The 21,717-nt window shown below is 37.3% G+C and overlaps 1 pseudogene; it reads right to left on the reverse strand.

Annotated features, from left to right (window-relative positions):
• Positions 1-1,756: 1,756 nt before the first annotated feature.
• Positions 1,757-20,994, reverse strand: LOC118580303 (annotated as a pseudogene).
• Between the last annotated feature and the right edge of the window lie 723 nt (positions 20,995-21,717).

Here is a 21,717-nt window from a genome sequence, read left to right on the forward strand (position 1 = left end):
CAGGTTTTTTAAGGCATATCCTTATGATTCCCTAAATTTTCTCAGTGTCCATCATGTCTCCCTTTTCAACTCTGACTTTATTGATTTCAATCCTATCAGTATATTTTAGTTAATTTAGCCAAAGGTTTGTCAATTTTATTAATATTTTCAGTGAACCAACTCCAGGGCCAATATCCAAAGGTAGATGAACAGCACAACTGGATTCAATGGATTTTAAAAAAGAAAAAGATTAAAAAAAATAGAGTTGAGTAGGTAGGGAGGTGGGAGTGAACTGGAAGGAATTGAACCAGGGGAAGTGAATGTGATTAGAAAATATTATTTTAAAAAGAAGAAGTTGTTGGTTAATGTTAAAAGAAAGCAGATACAAAATTGTAATGGGAATAGAACCAACTTACAGTGTAAGAGGACAGCATGGGGCAAGAAAGGACTCTGAGAGGATTGGAAATGTTCTGCTTGGATTTAATGGAGGATAAGTAGTGTACTCGTTAAAGTCCGTATTTCTCAGCTGGACATGGTGTTGTATGTCTTTGATCCCAGCACCTGGGGGGCAAAAGTAAGTGTATCTCCATGAGTTAGAGGTCAATCTTGTAGATATAACAAGATTTAGGGTGGCAAAGGCTAGCATGTATATTCCCAGTACTCAGGTAGCAGAGGCAGGCAAATCTGTGAGTGCTAGGTCAGCCTGCTGTACAGAGAGAATTCTGGGCCAGACAGATTAACACAGAGAAAATCTGTCTTGGAGAAAACAAACAAATAAACAAAAACTACCAGCACCAGAACACATAAAAAACTATTTAAGACTAAATAACAATACAATGACATCAGCACTGAATATATGTGAACCTGAAATGGAGAAGATACCTAGAGTGACATTATTCAGTCAGTAGATGAGTACATAGATCCTAGATTGGAACAAATTGCTATATCAATACAAAATGCCCTAAGTTTGATTATTTGGGTACAGTTGTTAAGATAAAGTGATATTCCTGGAAAATATTTAGGAACTTTTGGGCCTCAATTTTGTTTGGTTTGTTTGGTTCTTTGACACAGGCTCTCACTGTATTAGTTTTTTTTCAGCAATCTTGTCTTAACCTTCTAATTGCTAAGATTACAAGGGTAAGCCACTACACTGAGCCAACTTCTAATATTACCACCATTTCTATAATGTTTTAACTTATCAATGATTGTTTAAAGAAAGATGGGATAAACTGATGTTTTGGATAGAATGTATTCAGTAGTTCCTTGAACTATACTTGCAAATGTTCACCAAAATTGAAATTAAATTTTATGGGCAAGTGGAATGTTTATAACCATGAAGAAAATGTCTACATGAAACAAAACACACAAAACAGAACAGCAATCAACTAACAACTAAGAAATTGAAGTTTATAACTTCACTGTAATTCTTTATTGTGCTTTCAATTGAGATGATTTATCCTATTGATAATGACATAGTCAGGCTGTTTTTTAGGGTTCTTTATTTAGTTCTATGGGTGTTTCAGTAAACAGAAAGAGCAGATTCTTCAGAGCTTGGCGAAAAGGGTGTCCATGCACCAGAGCAGATGTGTTCTGTGTCTTCCGGGAAGAAAGATTGCCTCTGCTCTGCCAAGTCAGATTTCAGAGAATATTTTCAACCTCTTCCAGCTCTTCTCTCTGTTTGCACAGAGAACCAAGTCCTGTGATCAACACACTTGTTCATAAGGAGTCACAAATTATTATAGGAATGAAATGAGGATCAGCAAATTCCATTTTGCCTTTAGATCTTGCTGCAGTATGAACCAGGGAATTTATCCAGTCTCTTCTCACAGATACAGGGGCAGAGTTGATCACAGGTATCATTATCTAGTCTTGCTCTAGATAAAAATGCACATCTTCCAGTATTATGATCAAATTTCGCTGTGTTCAAGTCACTAAAGTACAAAAATAATAGGCAACTACTTAATTTTGAACATTCACTGAAATATCATGATTTTAAAATTTCTATTTGCCAAAAGATACAGAATATGGAGCTATTAATCATAAGTTCATCACTAAAATGTTTTTATCCTCTAAGCTCATTAAAAAGAAATGATCTCTTGGTCAAAATCCCCATCTTATTCCACACTTGCAATTTTTGATCAGCAGGTAAAACTGATTTTTAATATTACCAAGGAATTATTGTATGCTAAACCTTCTTTCCCACTTTTATTTTGTCAATAAATGTGCTAGGAATAAAAAATATGTGTAGCACACAAAACAAGGTCTCATATGCTTATGTTTTAAGGAGAGAGGGAAGATTTGGAATACAGGCACAGATGAAGGCTTGTAAGTAATATTTTGGTCTATTTTCTCTTTTGTCTTCCCCCACCTCATAGTTAATGGGTCTCCTCTGAAACATGGTAATCTACTGAATTCCCTGTATGCAACACAACTATGGTATCAACAGGGTGGTACATTAGAAGTCATAACTACCCTTCTGTAAAAAAGAAAAATTAAATGCAAGATAAAAACATATTAAAAAATTAGAAAACAGAGTAAATTAGTACATAAGCTAAAACAAAAGGACTGTGAGTTCCAGTTCAACCTGACCTATGTTACAAACCAGAAATCAAAAAAAAAATAATTAGTAATTAAGATCATCCTGTAAAAACTGACAGAAGTCAGATTCCTGCTCAGGCTGAGGTGTTAGCAGAAGTTGGAAAAAAATTTCAAATGGTCAAAGAAGATTTGTAGCTGGTTTCCCCCAATATACAGAGGAAGATGTCTAAAGAATGAATTAAAAAATGGAGATCCTCAATTATAAATCCTGCCCGGCATAGTTGGGCACAATTATAGTTCTAGTATTTTGGAGATGAAGGTAGGAGAATCACAGTTTAAGACATAGGGATTCGAGGTATACTTCAATACATAAGGAGTTTGCAGCTAGTGTGGGCTAGTAAACTCAGACAATGAAAGACAAAGAGAATGAAACCCATTCTCACTATATGGAACTGAGACTTCAAAGGGATCAGTTTTTAGCAAAAAAAAAAAAAATCATGTTCTTTGAATCTTGGATTTAAGATGGAGAGAAATGGAGTATTCAAGCTTACCATAGGAATTTAGAATGAATAAATGAAACCAAGTGGCTTATGGGACACAGTTAGGAAAGGTTAGATACATTAGGAATGGAATATACATTAGATAGCCAAGAGACATGCTCATGGGTACAGTCAGGAAATTATGTATGTTTAATGTGTAAAAGGAAGAAATGACACAGAAGATACTAAATGTTTAAAAATTGATATTTACTAAAAAGAAAAAATGTATGCTTACACAGTGACTTGTACACAAATTGGCATGATAGCTTTCATAATTGCAATAACTCATAATTGTCAAAACTTAGAAACACACCATATGTTCATATATGGAGAAATATCATGGTATAGTTGTGTAATAGTTGTGCTTTGTAACAAAAAAAATCAATCACTTCTCTGTGTATGCCAAGATCCATGGCATTATACAACAGATAGCAATTGATAGTTCAACTGTCAACATACCAGATGAATAATTTTCTGATGGACGAACCCTGTCCAAGCAAAGATAATGGTGCAACAAACTCTGAACACTGTTGCTTCTGTCTGTAATTTCACATGTGCAAAAACAGCTGTGGTATCTCCCTAATACCTGCACTGTAATGAGCAGTCTCATGTGATGTGTATATTTAATCTCATGATTACATCTCAATCTTATGTGCAGGTATATCTGTAGATTTTCAGGAAGACAACTGATATTAAGCTGTATAATTTTGATGGCTAAAAATAATACCAAGACATTTTTCATAGCTCAGGCTGACATAGGAAAGTAATAGGATTCTCAGCTACAAAGACAACCTTTTTTTCAGGCTTATTTTAGACCTTAGAGCAAACTCAAAATAGACTAGTTGCCCCTGCAAAATAGGTACAAGGACAAATTCCCAAGTGTCTGTTTTTTGAACTAATTTCAAGAACAAAGCAACTTTAGTAGACATAATTCTCTCAGCAATTGACTATCTGCACACACTTCCAACCTCAGTTTATGACACAAACCTCAAGGTTCAGCCATCAAATTGTTTATTGTTTAAGTCCTGATTTTCAGTGTCACTTTCTGTTGGGAAATGCTGACCACTCAGCCTGTGTGCCTCCTGCCTGCTCACTGAGAAGCTTGGCTTCCAGCCAAGCATTGCTACTCACTGACTGGCTGGTCAATGTGACACTCTTAGCCTGAAAGAAACTATGATTCTTATATGTTATCAAATGGCTCTGACCCTCATAATGTAGCTCATATATTTGTTCAGAATTTCTTTTCCCTGAGAGAACTGCTGTTATGTAGAAGAGCTGTGAAAGAAAGCTATGAGAGAGGGCTGTGTGGAGAGGAAGATGAGTAGGTACAAAGAAGAGAGAGCTGTGTAGAGAGATAAAGCAATATCTGTATGAAGATGTGTGTAGGAGATATGTAGAAGAGAGATGTGTAGAAGAGAGATGTATGTAGAGTGAGAAAATCATGGAAGAATCAAACAGAGCAGGAGCACAATCTGATGCATGCCATTGGTGATGACAGAAGAGCAGCAGATGGCAATTGACTTCAGGGGACTGGCCATTGGGAAACAAAACCTTGATGGGTAAATTTCAGATAGAAAAGGCCCTAGGCCACAGACCACAGAATGTCTTTGCATATGCTGGGCCTTCACATGTTTGCTTGTTGCAATCTTCCTCTGGTATCTGGCATGGTATGAATGGGCATGGGGAGACCCCCACTTCCCTTAATGCAGTATGATCATCTCTTAGAAATATCCCATTCTACTGGGTTTTTTTTCCCTGAGGATTACTATGGAGATGTTATCCTCCTAAGCTGTATTGTTTAACTGAATTAATGATTTTATACAATAATAGTGCTAGCTTGAATAGAATTTGATGATTGAAGGTCTTTAATAAATATAGTAAGGCATTATGATGGAGATTATTATTTTTTAGTGGAAAAATTAACATAGTTAAAGGTAGGATAAAGTGTTGCCCTTGCCTCTGATAAAGCAGGGGCTATAGAGGATAAGAATTAAAACAATAAAATGTCACAAAGCTAAAACACATGAGTTTTGATTGAGGAGCCATATAGACTGTGGCTAAGGTTAAGCTTAAGTAAAACAATTGAGTCCCAGTAGCCAAAATAGCTTAAAGTCTTTTAATCTTAATATAGATAGATGCATTATAGCTGAAACAAAGCCTTAAAATAACTTCAGGTTAGATTAAGATGTTTTAATAATAGCTTTGAGATGAAAAACCCTAGAAAACACTCCAAAGTTCCCAAGGAAACTTAGCTAATTTAGGGGTCAAAAAACAAAGAGTATCTTTTTAAATTTTGGCAAATACAAATAGACTAAATATTGTTACTGTAATTCTTGCTTGATAACTGTTTTGTTATGTGAAATTTTCCTATATTAAAGTTAAAACCTTCCTTTTGATTAGGCAGAAAAGGAAAAATGCTGTGGGATGTCTTTCTGTATGCTGTGAATATAGGTTGTTCCCATTGGTTGGTATATTAAGCTGATTTGGCCTATAGCCAGGCAGAAGATAGCTAGGCTGGAAATACAAGTTGAATACAGTGAGAAAGGAAGGCAGAGTTGAAGCAGATGCCAGCCAGCCACCAGCAGAACAAGATGTACTAGAACACATGAAATATTGACTATTTGCCATGAGACACATGGCAAAATATAGATTAATAGAAATAGTTTAATTTAAGTTGTAAGAGCTAGTTAAAAATAGGCCTGAACAATAGGCTAAACAGTTTGGAATTAATATTAAGCCTCTGACTGTTTATTTAGGTACAGGCAGGCAGGAGAAAGTTGTCCATTCACAGTACCACATTATACTGCCTGGAAGATTTTATTGGGGTATATAAGCTGGAGAGGAAAAATAAAATCATAGAATACAGAATAGAGAAAACAGAATAAAGAACACAGAAGAAGAAAACTATCTAGGGAGTGTGTGAATATTTTTCCCTTTACTCCCTCAGATTGAAAAAAAAAGTCATATTTTGCATACTCAGTGGATTTTTTTCAAGCCCTACACTGCTGGAGGCTGAACCCCAGGCAAGGGTAGATGCATATGCACAAAGGAGTGCAGCTTACTGGCTTGCTTTCCCAAATTTGCTCAGTCTACTTTCTTATATTATCCAAGACTACCAGCCTAGTGGTGATATCAAACTACAATGGCCTAGGGCCTCCCAAATCAGTCACTAATTAAGAAAATGCCATACAGGTTTGCCTACAGCCAGATATTTGTTATTGAGGCACTATCTCACTTGAAGTTCCCTTTTCTCAGAGGAATCTAGCTTGTGTCAAGTTGACATAAAACTAATTTGCAGAATGATGCTTGCGAAGGTATACATATTTGCTAAAACTCATATTTCTCATGACTTACAGTGGGTGCATTTTATTACGTGCACACTCTAACTTCAAGACTTGATTTTTTAATGTAATTGTCAAAAGAAAGAATGAAAGAAAGAGAGAAGGAAAGTAACAAAGAAAGTAACAAAGAAAGGAAGAAATTTAGGAAGAAGGAAGGAAAGAAGAAAGGAAGGAAGAAAGAAAACAATTATGAGTCAAACTGTTTCAGAACTAAAGGACATCACAAGTGAATGCACTGCATGATCCTGAGTACAAAGAAATATCAACAGTGACATGATCCAGAAAATTTGTCCCTACAAAATATTTATGGATGGCTTATTATTATTGTTATATTAATAATAATAATAATAATATTATTATTATTATTATTATTATTGAGACAGACTCTTACTCTGTAGCAGACAATGACCTCAAACATACTATGTAGACTAAAGCTACCCTCAAAATCATTTACCTATGAGATTATAAGTCTTAACCAAATCAAACTAGTAGGAACTGTCATGAGCTGTGGACCAATAGTTGTGAAGCCTCTATGGGACTAGGCCCTCTGCATAGGTAAGACAGTTATGTAAGTTGTTCTGCTTAAGAGGCCCCTGGCAGTGGGATCAGGATCCATCCCTAGGGCATGAGTGGGTGTTTTTGGAGCCCACTGCCTATGGTAGGACACCTTACAACAGCCTGGTCCAGAGAGAGGGGCTTGGACCTACCTCAACTGAGTGTATCAGAATCTGCTGACTCCCCATGGCAGGCCTTGTCTTGGAGGAGATGGGAATGGGGGTTGGGATGGGGGAAAAACTTGTGGTGGGATGAGGGAAGGAAGGGGATCTCTGGTTGGTTTTTAAAATGAATAGAAAATTTCTTAATAAAAAGAAAAGAAAAATGATTATAAGTCTTGAACATTCATATACATCCTGCCTCAATGAATATTACTGTATTTACAGAGTTTCAACTCATCATCAAATGGATCAAAGAAAGAGAGAATGAGAATACATATGGACATATGGATTGTGGAAGGTTGTATGAGTGTCTTAAACTAGTCTGGAAACTATTCACTAAGTCTGAAATTATTTTTTTGCATCAAATAAATGCACTCTAAAGATGATAAATTCTTCTCCATATAAAAAGTGTCAAACAGTAAATAACCAACTAACAAACAAACAGAAACCCACAACAGCCTCATAGTTCTCAGTTGTGCTATCAAAGCCATAGATATTGATACCATCTTATACCTCTCAAAATGGCTTAGATCAGAAACACTGAAGATAGCTTATGTTGGAGAGGATGTGGAGCAAGGGGAACACTCCTACACTGTTGGTGGGAATGCAAACTTGTACAGCCACTTTGGAAATCAGTTTCTCAGAAAATTGGGAATCAATCTTCCTTAAGACTCAGCTATATCACTCTTGGGCATATACTCAAGGAATACTCAATAATATCACAAGGACACACAATCAACTATGTATGTAGCAGCACTATTTGTAATAGCCAGAACCTGGAAACAACCTAGATGTCCCTCAACTGAAGAATGGATAAAGAAAATGTGGTGCACATACTCTATGGAGTACTACTCAGCAGAGAAAAACAATGACATCATGAGGTTTGCAGGCAAATGGAAGAAACTAGAAAAAATCATCCTGAGTGAGGTAACCCAGACTCAGAAGGACAAACAGTATGAACTTACTCATAAGTGGATACTAGATGTAAAACAAAAGAAAACCAGATTGCAACACACAGTTCCAGGGAGACTAGGGAGAAACAGGGTGCTAGGGATGTCCCTAAGAATCCACAAAGATGACTCCACCATAGACTACTGGCAATGGTAGAGAGGGTGCCTGAGCTGACCTACTCTGGTGATTGGATGATCTGAATACCCTAACTGACATCATAGAACTCTCATCCAGTGACTGATGGAAATAGATGTAGAGATCCACGGCAGAGTCCCAGGCAGAGCTCCAGGAGTCTAATAGACCAGAGAGAGGAGGATTGCTGTGAGTAAGAGATATTGAGACAATTTTTGAAAAAAGTACAGAGAATACTAGCCAAATTAGTGGACACACATGAACTGAGGAGCCCTAATGGCACTGGACTAGGCCCTCTACATAGGTAAGACAGATGTTTAGCTTGAACTATATAGGGGGCCCCCAGGCAGTGGGACCGGGACCTGTCCCTAGCGCATGAGTCAGCTTTTTGGAACACAGTGCCTCTTATGAGAGACTTTTCAAAGCCTTGGTGCAAGGAGGAGGTGCTTGGACCTGCCTCAACTGAATGTACCAGGCTCTGCTGACTTCCAATGGGAGACCTTGCATTGGAGGAGTTGGAAATGGAGGTGAGTTGGGGAAGGAGTCTGGGGGGGTGAGAGATGGAGGACAGAGGAATCTGTGGTTGATATGTAAAATAAATAGAAAATTTCTTAATAGAAAAATAATAAAATTAATAAATGAAGGAGGATCCAGTAATTGAGCTGAGGGAACCAAGAAAAAAAAAGTATCATGAATATTGAAATGGTTTCTTCTTGTGATGAGGAAACATGTGTGCTATTTGTTAGAGTTCTGTATTAAGTTCTGTGTGTCACTAAGGAAAAAAAAGAGAGAATTATTCCTTAGGGCCCAGGACCAGAGGCATCCATTCTACAGACACAAGCTGCTGTGATGTACAAGGAAAGAAAATGGCTAATTTTCTGTTAATTCAGTTTTCAGAAGAATGTTTCTTCCCTTTTCAGCTCATCACCCTATTTTGCACAACAGAGTTTGACCTGTGGTTAAAACATTTGGTCATTAAGTAGTTACAAATCACCACAGGAAACCAACAAAGATGATTACATTCCATTTTTAACTTTCCTATGCACTGCACACTGAATTAGATAATTTATCCTCTTTCTTTTTGCAGATACAACAGTGAGTTCTAACACAGTCATCATTATCTACACGTGTTGAACTGAAAAATGCACTGCCTCCTGTCTTATGTGGTGATCCCATTACTGTTAAATCACTATTAAGTGAAAAATAAAATGGCAAATTAATTAACTTCAAATCTTATTTTGATTTAGGCCAAAGTTTTTAAAACAAGATTGACCAAAATGTACACAACATGGAATTAATCATAAGTATATCAGTAAAAGATTTCTATTTTCTCTAAATGCATACAATTAGTCTTGGGCCAATGACATGGCTCAGTGAGTGGTGGCCATTGGCATCAGACCAGGCAACCAGAGTTCAGACTTCAGATCCCACACAATAGGAGAGAAATGACTCTTTCAATGCTCCTCTAACTACATTTGTGCTGTGACATGTCTCTTGATCACAAAATTGTCTTTTAATCACAGCTCAAGTTCTTATCTACTTCACACTGTTTTTTTGTGAACAAGTTAAAATAATTTTCAGTATTTCCATGGAACAATTTTACACTAAGATTGTTTTCCTCTGATACTTTTTACAATAAAGACAGTTTAAAAAGAAGAAATAAATGCATGTGGCACACAAGAGACGGTCTTATACACCTGTGTTTTAAGGAGAAAGGGATATTTATAGAATAGTCACAGAATAGGGTTTATGACTGTTGTTTTGGTTGATTTTTCTCTTTCTTCACCTTTCCTCAGAGCTATTAGAACTTTTCTGAAACATGGTGATTGACTGAGTTCTCTGTGTGTGCAACACAACTGCCATCTCTGATGGACAAAGAATTCTAAACCCACAACTACCTTCCTGTGAAAAGATAATTCAAAATGTAAAATAAAAACTAAAACACAGTGCTGGGCAGTAGGGCACATGCCTTTAATCCCAGCATTTGGGAGGCAAAGGCAGGCAGATCTCTGTGAGTTTGAGGCCAGACCGGTCTACAGACCAAGTTCCCGGACAGCCAAGACTACACTTTCATTTAACATTGGATTTAAGCCAGGTGGAAACAGAGGATTTAGATTTACAATAGGAACAGAAAAGGAAGATAAATGAAACTAAGTGGCCCATGTATTATATAAAGAACAGGTAAGGTACAGTAGGAATCAGTATACACGTTAGTCAGCCATAAGATATGATTATGGTACAATCAGTAAAGCATGTGTGTTGAACATGGGCAAAGAGGAAATTTTGTTCCCCAAAATATTGTGCACCCTAATAAACTTATCTGAGGACAGAGAAGAGAAAAGCAACAATATTAAACATAGAGGTTAGGAGGTGGCACTCACAACTTTAATCCTACATTCCAGAGACAGAAATCCCTCTGGATCTCTGTGAGTTCAAGGCCACATTGGAAGCAGCCAGGTGTGGTGACACATGCCTTTAATCCCAGGGAGTGATGGCAGAAAGTAGAAAGATATAAAGGCGTGAAGACCAGAAACTAGAAGATTTTAGCTGGTTAAGCTTCAGGTTTCTAGCAGCAGTTCAGCTGAGACCCATTCTGGATGAAGACTCAGAGGCTTCCAGCCTCAGGAAACAGGATCAGCTGAGGAACTATCAAGGTGAGGAAGCTGTGGCTTGTTTTATGTCTCTGGATCTTCCAGCATTCACCCCAATACCCGGGTCAGGTTTGATTTTTATTAACAAGAATCTTTAAGATTCATGCTACACATAGCAGACACTAACTATTAACAAGATACACATGGAGCACATATTCTGCATCATTAGTTCTTAACTTTACCTACATGGTGATGCCTTCCGGGACTTCTATCAAGAAACACAACCTCACAATTTCTCACTAGGTTCATTAGAAGCTGACATTGTAAGCAGGTGTACAAGCTTCTGCATCTTCCCACTGGAGAAAACACATGTGGTGGCCACAGAAACCTTCAGACCACTGGTTTTCCTTACAAAAGCCACATGTTTAGGCCCAGTAATCACACCATAATCAGGGAATAGTTCTGTAACATAGTCAAGGTCTACAAAGACCACTTAATCTGGACGCAGACATCCCTTCAGCCTATAGAACCTCACTCTGAATGTTACCACATTCTCATTTCACTCTGTATGGTGCTGTAGGATACAAACAAATTCGTTAACTCTGTGGCCTTTCAAAGTGTCAAACAGCAACAGTTCTAGTGCTTGGGAGGTAGATGCAAAGGAGCAGAGCTAGCCTGTGTGAAATGATACTTACTATGGACAAAACAAAATTGATAACAATAGTGATAATCTGGATGATTTGTACATATTAATACATCATGTAAGGTCTTCTGTCCTCTGGCCACCTCTGTGACAGTCCAGCCACCTCTGTGACAGCCTCCTTGAGGGATCCCTTGGACTAAAGAGGAAGTTATTTTTCTGCAGATTTGGAACCTAACTGTCCACACTGGGAGGACCACGTTTAAACAGAAGTGAGGCAGACCTGCCATGTTCTCAGGCACTGAATGGAAGGTTCCTGAGAAAGTTACCACTGTTGATGCCTCTGGTAGTTTCTGTACCAGCTGAAGAAGAAATTCACTGAATACCACAAATATAATTCCTTAATGAAAAAATCCAGCAGAAACAGTACGTTAAACCCACAGAAGTACAGACAATAGGATTACCAACTAAAACATGTAAAATAAGTACGATTGATATCTATAAGAGGGAACTTGAAATGTAACTAGCTAACAAAGATATTAAATGACAAACACATAATTATCAGGGGATATTTTTTAATTTGTATTTCTAAAAAAATCAATAATCAGGAAAAATGATGAATATGTGATATGAAGGCAGAGAAGGGGTTCTGAGGATTAAAGGATTAAATTAGATGAGTATTGGAAAATAATGGACAGGAGAGAATAAAAGATGGATCAACCAAAACTAAGGATGTATAAAAGACCTTATGGATTCCCATTAGCTGACCAACAAAAAGCAGACTCCTTTGTGTGTGTGTGTGTGTGTGTGTGTGTGTGTGTGTGTGTGTGTGGTTTGAGGACTTTTGTGTGTTGCTTTTTTGTTTGTTTTAGGCAATATTTTATCTTGCCTGGATTTTGTTTTTTTTTTAGTTTGATTTTATTTATTTATTTTGTTTTTGTTTTTGTTTTGGGGAGAGAGAAATAATACAAAATTGAGTGCATAGGAAGGGAGGTGGGGAGGAATATGGTATTAAGGGGGAGATAAAAACCTGATCAAAATATATTCTATGGAAACATAATTTAAACATATCAAAATATAATTTAAAATGAGTTAGATCCACAGAAAATATGAGTTATTAAGTGAAAATCAAAGTGCAAGTCAAGGGATACCTCCCAAGGAATCACGTCAGGGAGACCATAGTTGCCTCCAAACAACCAGGCTGCTGCTGTGCCCTTGGTTATCCTCCATAACTACATGGAAACAACCTATTTCTGAAGATATCACACATTTGGTGTCAGGACATATAAAAACCATCTCAAACCAATCAGGAAATATCTTCCCTTAGGCTATCTCTCAATGGGTCCAAAGCTCTTTTGCAGGTTACTAGGGGAGTGCCTTAACTAGGGTTTTTATTGCTGTGAAAAGACACTATGATTTGGCAACTCTTATAAAGAAAAAATCTAACTGGGGTGTCTCCCTTACAGTTTCAGAGCTTCAGTCCATGGTGGGGAGCATGGCAGTGTGCAGACAGACTTGGTGCTGGCTTCCTCTTGATATGCAGGCTATAGGGAGTCTGCTGACACACTCAGTGGTCTCCAGAGCATAGGAAAGCTCAAAGCCCACTCCCACATTGACACATTTCCTCCAATAAGACCCCACCCACTCCAACAAAGCCACACCTACTAATAATGCCACTCCCTATGAGATTATGTGGGCCAATTACATTCTAACTTCCAAAGGGAGAAAAGATTTGAGTGGTCTTACCCAGCACTGGACCCTGCATGCAACAGTACTGACCTGCCAGACAAAATGTCATGTTTGATATTGTAATCCAAATCAAAAGCCCATGATTGGAGAGGTCATGGGCTCTAGTATGAAACCTCTTACTGTCATTTTGCTAAGTGGTCACATGGTCAAATTTCATTTATTTTTTGTAAGCTGAGGATCAAACCCAGGGCTTTATGCTTGCTAGGCAAGCACTCTACCACTGAGCTAAATCCCCAACCCCAAATTTCATTTTTAATATTTATGTTTATGGCCTGGACCTGGGCTACTGTCAACCTCCATCAGAAATGTTTCTTTTTGCAGTGGGCAGTGGGCAGTGCAGAGAAGCAGAACTGGTTAAAGTGCTTAGGAGAAGAGACTATGTGATCAATCATAAAGGGGTCACTCTTTTGGGGGGGTGTGTGGCCACCAGTATGTATCCTTGCTCCAGTGGATGCCCTACCATGTACCTAGGGACAGCATCAATGAAGAAAACAGGAGTTAAAAAGGCACATGTTAAAATAGAAGCAGAGGAAGCTTGGAGGGTTAGGGAAGTATATGACCATATCTTATTTTATGTATATAAGATATATTCAAGAAAAAGAAATATTCTTAATAAACATAATCAATGAATAGTTTTCTACCAGATTATAAATTGACGTAAAACTTGGAGTCTACAATATGACATCTTGAAATGAAAGGTAGATGTACATATATACATATAGATATATAGATATGCAAAAAATGTTCTTATATTTATACATAGGAAGCAATTTATATAAACTAACTACCGAAAAAATGAAGTGAATGTTTCAAATATTCATACTCATAGTATCTATCAGGATGATCTAGTCACTTTCAAGAGATCTTAAGTTGTTGATTTGCTTGTGTTCTCTGCATCTTAGAACACACAATCCTTAGATATGTTCATTATCACATCACTACCAGTCAGCTTCTAGACTGTTCTTCTTCCCTGTCTAATGCTTGCTCAGACACTGCCTTATGCTTATTATCCTTAGCTGTGAGCTCCCCTGACAAAGAGAAAAGCAGTGTGAAATGAGAGGAAAGTCTTTGCACACAATCCTTCCAATTCTGCATCAAATTAGAGTGTGAGGGCTCAGGAAACTCACAGTTTAAATGGGCTATTGTCAATCCATTGCCATTTGCTTCTTCTTGTGTCATACGATAATCCAATCCAGTAATTGTTCGGCTTAATTTGGAGCTGAAGGAATTTCTGTAAGGAAAAAACTCATCTGATGATAAAATTTCCCTCTGGCTGGTGAAAAAAGAACAACATAACAGGTCCCAGCTATTCTAATATCAGTTCTCTGCTGTCCTGTCCTTCAGTGCTTTCTTCCCTCCAAGCTAATTTTTAAAGTTCCCACTAGTAGCTCATTTATGTCAAAACCAATGTTAGTTATTTAAAATGAAAACTTCATGTGTCTAGGGATACTAGGTTCATGAAATGATGTATGTTTTTAGACCAAGTCTCATTAAACCAAGGTTGACCCTGAATTCACAATATTATGGCTTATGATTCCTAAAAAACAAGTGTACTGCATTCATGGCTCATAAGGTAATTTCTAACACTCTATGAAATTATTCAAATGTTCACTCCCAAAGACTACAGAGGCATGTGGGAAATGTTCTATCTTCATAGCAAATTCATTAAGATGAAAAGTCATGCATGAAAACTGAGCATTAAGCTTCATGCTCCAGAGAGGAAGCCGTTCTGAAGTTTATACTTGGAAGTGACAGAAATTGAGGAGGAAAGTGGCAGATATTTGGAAAAATTTAGTGTCTTACATGTGACATGCAAGTGGTATGATATCTAATTAAATTTTTGAACATATCTTAATATATGGGCTTAAATTTAATTATAAATTTAATTATGATTAGTATATCAAATGGCAAATTACATAATTATTTGACATTGAAAATTATTTTGTTGTAATTTTTATATATGTATTAAATTGTTGGACCCATTTTGTAAAATGTTCTAAATGACAAAGTCTTCAAGCTGATCCTGAAAGCATTTCTCTTGAAAAATATTGTCTTCTTATTGGAAGAGATTTTGTTAGGAATAATTTAAATAGAAAATGTCTGCATCTTGGCATCTTTTTTCTTTTAATTACTCATTTCTGAAAATAAACATCTTTTAAAATAATAAAAAAAATAGTATGAAGTAAAGATTATGGAGAGTTTCACTGACAATCACATTAGAGCTACCTGGTAAAACTACTTAATTTCACAGTTCTCATATAATTTCCATTTTGCAAATTGCCCCAGAGGTCAGTTACTGTCTATGTTGTCATCCAATTACTCATCTCAGGCAGTCTGACATCTGGGTTCCAAAGAGGAGACCTAGACCAAGATGTCACTGGGTGTAGTTGGCACTCTATGGAGATACATATCTGTCACTCACAGGCTGTACTGTACCAAAGGTTTAAACTTATTTTGGGAAAACATGCTTCTCTGAGGGACTCTCTTGCAGACTCCTAAGAAAGAAGATTACAAAGACATGGCTGTTTCATAACAGATGCTGTGTCCTGACAATAAGCCAGGAGCAGGAAGGAGTAGCCTGGGATACTCTTACTGCAAAGTTTTTTTCTCACATTACAGGCAAACCATGTACAACACTTAGAGGTCTCTCTTTCAATAAACCTGCCTGGACACAGTATCTCACTATCTAAGCGTTAGAGACAGAGTCTAAAAGAAGAAATGGACATGTTAAGCATTATAGTACCAGTTCATCATCATCATCTATAGACTGCAGTCCAAGCAGGTCTGTGCACATCCATCCCTGTGTTTTTTTTCCATGATGAAATGATAACATTTTATGCCACAGCAGAACCAGTGTCCTTCAACACATTTGCCTATAACAGAGAAGGTAGATGATGAAAATCTTATTTTCTAATATTCTGTTATTATAATACTGTTTTAATTAAACATCAATAACTAAGTAAAATTACAGAGCTCTAAGAAATTTAAATTCCACAATAGTAAGAGATCCCTTTATACCCATGCTGTATGGGGTGTTTTTTTTATAGCAGCAGATATAAAGAAACAACTGATGTGTCCATTGTGGATAAATCAGTAGAAAAAAATGTGGCACATGCACACAAAGGAATACTATTTATCCTATAAATTGGGCTGGGCATGAAGACTTATTGCCTATAACCTGAGCACTACACAGAGTGAGACAGGAGGATCACCCCCACTTTGAGGGCTAGCCCAGGCTAAGTAGTGACTTCCATGCCAGCCTTGGCTATAAAGTAGATTCTAATACAGCCTGGGCTGCAGATTGAAACCATGTCTCACACCTAAACACCTTAAAAGAGAGATGCTCAACCAAATGACAAACATGAATGAACTGGAGGATGGTGTGCAAAGTGAAAAAGTCAGGCCCAGGACCACACTTCATGGTTCAACTAAGATGAGGTTTTTAACATAGCCCAACTCTAAGAAGCAGAGGCTTGTGAGAGCTGGAGTGTGGAGAACAAACACTTGCTGCTCAGAGGCAGTTACAAGGATGACTGAATTCTAGACCTGCAGTAATGCAGTTTCCAAGTTCATCCTCACATGCTGTGCACTTAAGGTTGTGCTGTGGTCTGTGTTAGATGCTCTTACATTAAGAGCAGTAAGAGACACATGAGAGAGCTCTTGAAGGTGTTGGTCTACTCTCCTGATTACGTTGATGCCTTCAGTGATGTGCCCACATACCCAAACATGTCCAATTGAATACATTAAAATGTGTGCGATTTGCATAGCAATAATACCTCAACATGATTATTTTGTTTAGTGAGGGACTGAGGATGGCCATGCTCTATTATTAAACTTTATCTACAACCTTTGTTTTCCTGTGAAGAGGTATCATTGTGTAGCTCAGGCTAGCCTGGAATTCGGTGAGCTGTCCAGATTGTAATTAAATTTATAATCTTCCTGTCTCAGCCTCCTAAGGACAGGGACTACAACTACCATTTACAGATGAAAAAGTTATTTTTTAAAATGAGACATAATATTTTTCATGGGTCTGAAATATTTCAAAAAATTTTGGCACTTTTTTCCTATCATATTTTATAATGTAGCAGTTTGAAAGATTACTATTCCTTGCATAACAATGATTTTTAACCCCTACCATGGTATAGTGACATCATATGCAAAAGCTCTTTGTAAACTCTTAATTCTGAAAATAATATTTAATAATGAATGATAAACTGTGTCAATTAAAGTTAACCAGTCACAATACAAGGTAAGAAACGTTCCTTGCAATGCTTGATATTTTCATCTCTGTGACCTCATTCACGGTGTCACTGACAGTCGCACAAGTGTGGACACCATTTTGAAGTTCCAAAATATGCTGCAGGGAGCTTCACCATGGTCACAAACAAGTCAACTCTCTCATACCAAGGCAGAAGGGAAACACACACAATTATTTTTATGACTGCATTCATATACATGCTCTAAGTCCATTTCAGGCTAAGAATTTGGTAAATACACTCTTAATGGAAGTTTCCATGTTCTGTCAGCATCAGAGTTGGAGACTCAAATTTGCACAATTACATCCCCTTGCAGCAGTAGAAGCCAGAACAGCCACTGAGTTCTAGACGCTAAGATTCTCTGAATTCACCTGGTGGTGGTGGTGGTGGTGGTGGTGGTGGTGGTGGTGGTGGTGGTGGAGGTGGTGGTGGTGGCAGTGGCAGCAGCGGCTGCGCACACCTTTAATCCCAGCTCTCAGGAGGCAGAGCCAGGCAGATCTCTGTGAGTTCAAGGCCAGCCTGGACTACCAAGTGAGTTCCAGGAAAAGGCACAAAAGCTACAGAGAAACCCTGTCTTGAAAAAGCCAAGAGAGAGAGAGAGAGAGAGAGAGAGAGAGAGAGAGAGAGAGAGAGAGAGAGAGAAGATTCTCTGAATTTAAGCAGGGATATCTGGGGTTCCAGCCCCCACAATGAGATAAGGAATGTTCAAGCTATTAATCCACAGATCACCAGCATTGTAAGCTACTAATTGGACTTCAAACCTTCTGGGGAGGAAACATCAGAGAATAAGCAATTCTTTATTCAAGATCCTCTCCTTACCTCTGTGCTGTTTGCAATCTAAAACAACTTTAGTTTCCTGGTAGCATCTGTTCAGTGTTCTGTTGAGTGCATCCAGATCCTGTTTGAAGGCAGCATAATCTATAGACTTATTTTTCAACACTTCTTTAAAGTACATGTCCTTTTGCATGATGCTGTTCTCTTGATGGGTATTATTTAGAGTATTCTGCAATTCATGTTTGTCTTGACTATACTGAAATACTAAAATTAGTAGCAGTTATAACACTAAAAAAATGTTTATAAGGAGTAAATATTGAAATTTAAGATAACAGAGAAAGCCCATATTGACAACCAACACATATTATTACTGGAACTGGTACTTGGACATTTAAAAAGTAACACCTCAATTAACTCACTATATGAAAGTAAACATAAATTTCTATCAGGGTAACATTAATGTAAAGCAAACAATACAGCTGAATAAAATTATGTGGATGTACCACACCTTCTAATTATTTAGTTTTTCACAGCAAAAAATTTTCAAATAAATACCTAAGTAAAATATTCAGTGAATATTTAACACAGCATGAAAATGTGAACCCAGAAATATTAAGAAATGGCACAATTCTCATGGGACCAGAGGGAAATCAAATATATGGATACATTGCCATGTCTTTGCACAGCCTGAGAGTGATTTTCTCTAAACATTGTGATGGAATCCAATAAAGCTTAAGCTTTAGTGTCTTTGTACAGATGAAGACTTTTCACTTATCCATTTCCTTAATATACACCGAGGAAAATGAAAAGAACATCATCTCTTTTTTTGCACAGCTGTTTCTCACAGAAATTTTACATTCAATTCACAATCACCTAAGCTCAGAAAGCAGACAACCACCAAGTCCTCAAAAGGAACAATACCAATAATGAGACAGTAAAAGGCAGTTTCCAACAGCCCCAGAGTTAATAGAATAGGTATGTATGAGACTACAGTGTGTCAGCCCCCAAAAACAAAACAAAACAAACAAAAACAAAGTCCAGAGCTATCTGGCAGAACAATGGACAGAGAATGTTAACTGCATAATTAGTTTCTGAAGTTATTACTTAGGCATAAAGGCAAAGGAGATGTATACCAGTTACTCACTGTGTGTCACCAACACTGCAACTGTCACCAGCAGAATGGAACAAAGGATTCCCAGAGGTATTGCAATGAGGTGCCAAGGAACTGAACACTCTTAATCAAAACAAACAAACAAACAAACAAACAAACAAAAATCAAGAAAATAATCACTATAAAAGCACGTCCCAGTACTGGTTATAATTTTGTGTAGCATGGAAATGAGGGGATATTGGTTTCTAACAGTACTAGCTGACTGAACATGTGCTTTCAAAATTTGTAGCACATTTACCTAAAATGCACCCACCATAGGAATCCTACATGTGTGAAGTTTCACAGGATTTCAAATTTCTTCTAACTTTGGTCTTATGTTATCAATCCTCTTACTTCAGTCTAGAGTAGCTAGATAACAGGCACCTGCCCTTTCACCCAGTTCTACAGGATCAAAAGTGCATCTTTCAGAAATCACTGGAGTCCCAGACACAGCCCAGGTAGATGATCCCAACCTGGAGTGTGCAGTTCACCAAGGGAGCATAAATGAGGATGAGGAGGAAAGAAGGGAGGAATGGATGTCCTTGAGAACTGTAGGGACCATAGTTGTTGTGGAGCTGACCTGTATACAGGTCCATCCTTTCTGGAGCCAGAAGTCAACACTTTCTTTCCATAAATTCCATTATTTTCTAGACAACCCTAAACATCTTTGTGTGTCTGAGGTGTTGGGAATCTGAAAGCCAATCCTCTGATTATCAATCTGCCAAAGAAGCTTAAGTTCTCAGCTTGGAGTTCAGTTGTTGCAGTTCATGCAGAGTAAGCAGAAAAAGAGAACAGAAGAGTGAGATTTCCACTTTTTTATAAATAAATTAATTACTTTGACATTTCTCAAATGCATAATGTGTGTTAGTCATCCCTATCCCCACGGCCCTCTCTCATCCCCTCTCTTCCTCTGCAGCTTCTCCTCACTGGAGACTTCCTCATCTGATGAACTACTTTTTCTGCGTCTTTGCATTAGATATTGGGAATATTTAAGATGATTAAAACACCTTCTGTTAAAGGGAAAGAATTGTTTCTAATGCATACTTTACATTTCTTTAAGATTTCCTTTCTCTAGAATATTTGGTGTTTCTTCAGATGCTAGTTTCTTACTTTTAAAGGTTTCAGAATTCTTCTTGAATACAATAAAGAATAAAAACCTCCTAACAGTTTCTCAAATTTGATGAAATGTATTCACTTCTCACCTATTAATTTTCAAGAACTGTTTACTTATAGATGTCTATTGATCTCCTTTATCCTTTCTCTGTTACCAGCTAACTGTTAAAAATAGAGTTATAGTTTTATTTCCCTTTTTTAAGAATGATTACTTAATTTTTAAACTTATTTTCAAACAATTTTCTACATGATTACTCCCCCACTCATATTCATTTATTCCCCCCCACCCCGTGCATTACCAAGCCTAGTTGAAACGGAGGGCTATTGTTTATAGAAGTCAGTAGGATATTGTTTTCAAATGTCAAAAGTTAGAATGCATAAAACAGGTGAATTTAGAGACTTAAAACACTTACCTCTGTGGCCAGCTTCTCTGGGCCCTTGGGTCTCATCAGCCCTTTCTCGATTCTGCCAGTCTGAAGACTTATGGAATCTAACAGTTGTGTAAGTGATCTGCTCGTCACTCATCTTGGGAGTAAGTGAAGTATGTTCTGTGTTGTAATCCGTCTTGAGTGATTTCTAAAGAAAAAGTTAAAATGTTCACCTTCAGGAAAGTACCTGGATCTGATGCTGCAGTGGGGTGGAAATGGGAGGGGTCTGATCCAAACACCCTAAATCACATGTACTTATCCTGATTTCCACTAGAGAAGAGAAGTCTTTGAAATTTTCTAAAATTTATACTTCTAATGTTCACAGCACTTTTTATTAGGTAATTAAAAAAAAATTTATTATTAAGTTATTGTAATATTGGCACAGCCTATTTGTTTAAAAGAGTTAACATGTAAAATATGTTAGGCATAATTGGTACCACTGCAAATCTTTGAAATATTTTCAAACTATCAATTCGAACAATAGTCAGAGATTTCTGAATATATAAAAAATTTTGCTTTAAAATTTATACATTTTTGAGACATGATTTCTCTGTGTAGTTTTGGTGCCTATCTTGGATCTTGCTCTGTGGACCAGACTGGCCTGGAACTCACAGAGATCCACCTGACTCTGCCTCCTGAGCGCTGGGATTCAAGGTGTGTGCCACCACCGCCCAGTTTACTTATACATTTCGATAAATATTTGAATATAAAGGAAATTTCTTGCAGTCTTCTCAATTGTATTTGTCTCTCAGAATTTCCCAGACACCACCTCCAAAACAGTATATGAAGGTTAACACTGCAAGGAATTACCATTTTGGGC

The sequence above is a fragment of the Onychomys torridus genome, chromosome 3 (genome assembly GCF_903995425.1).
Source record: "Onychomys torridus chromosome 3, mOncTor1.1, whole genome shotgun sequence".
Taxonomy (NCBI): domain Eukaryota; kingdom Metazoa; phylum Chordata; class Mammalia; order Rodentia; family Cricetidae; genus Onychomys; species Onychomys torridus.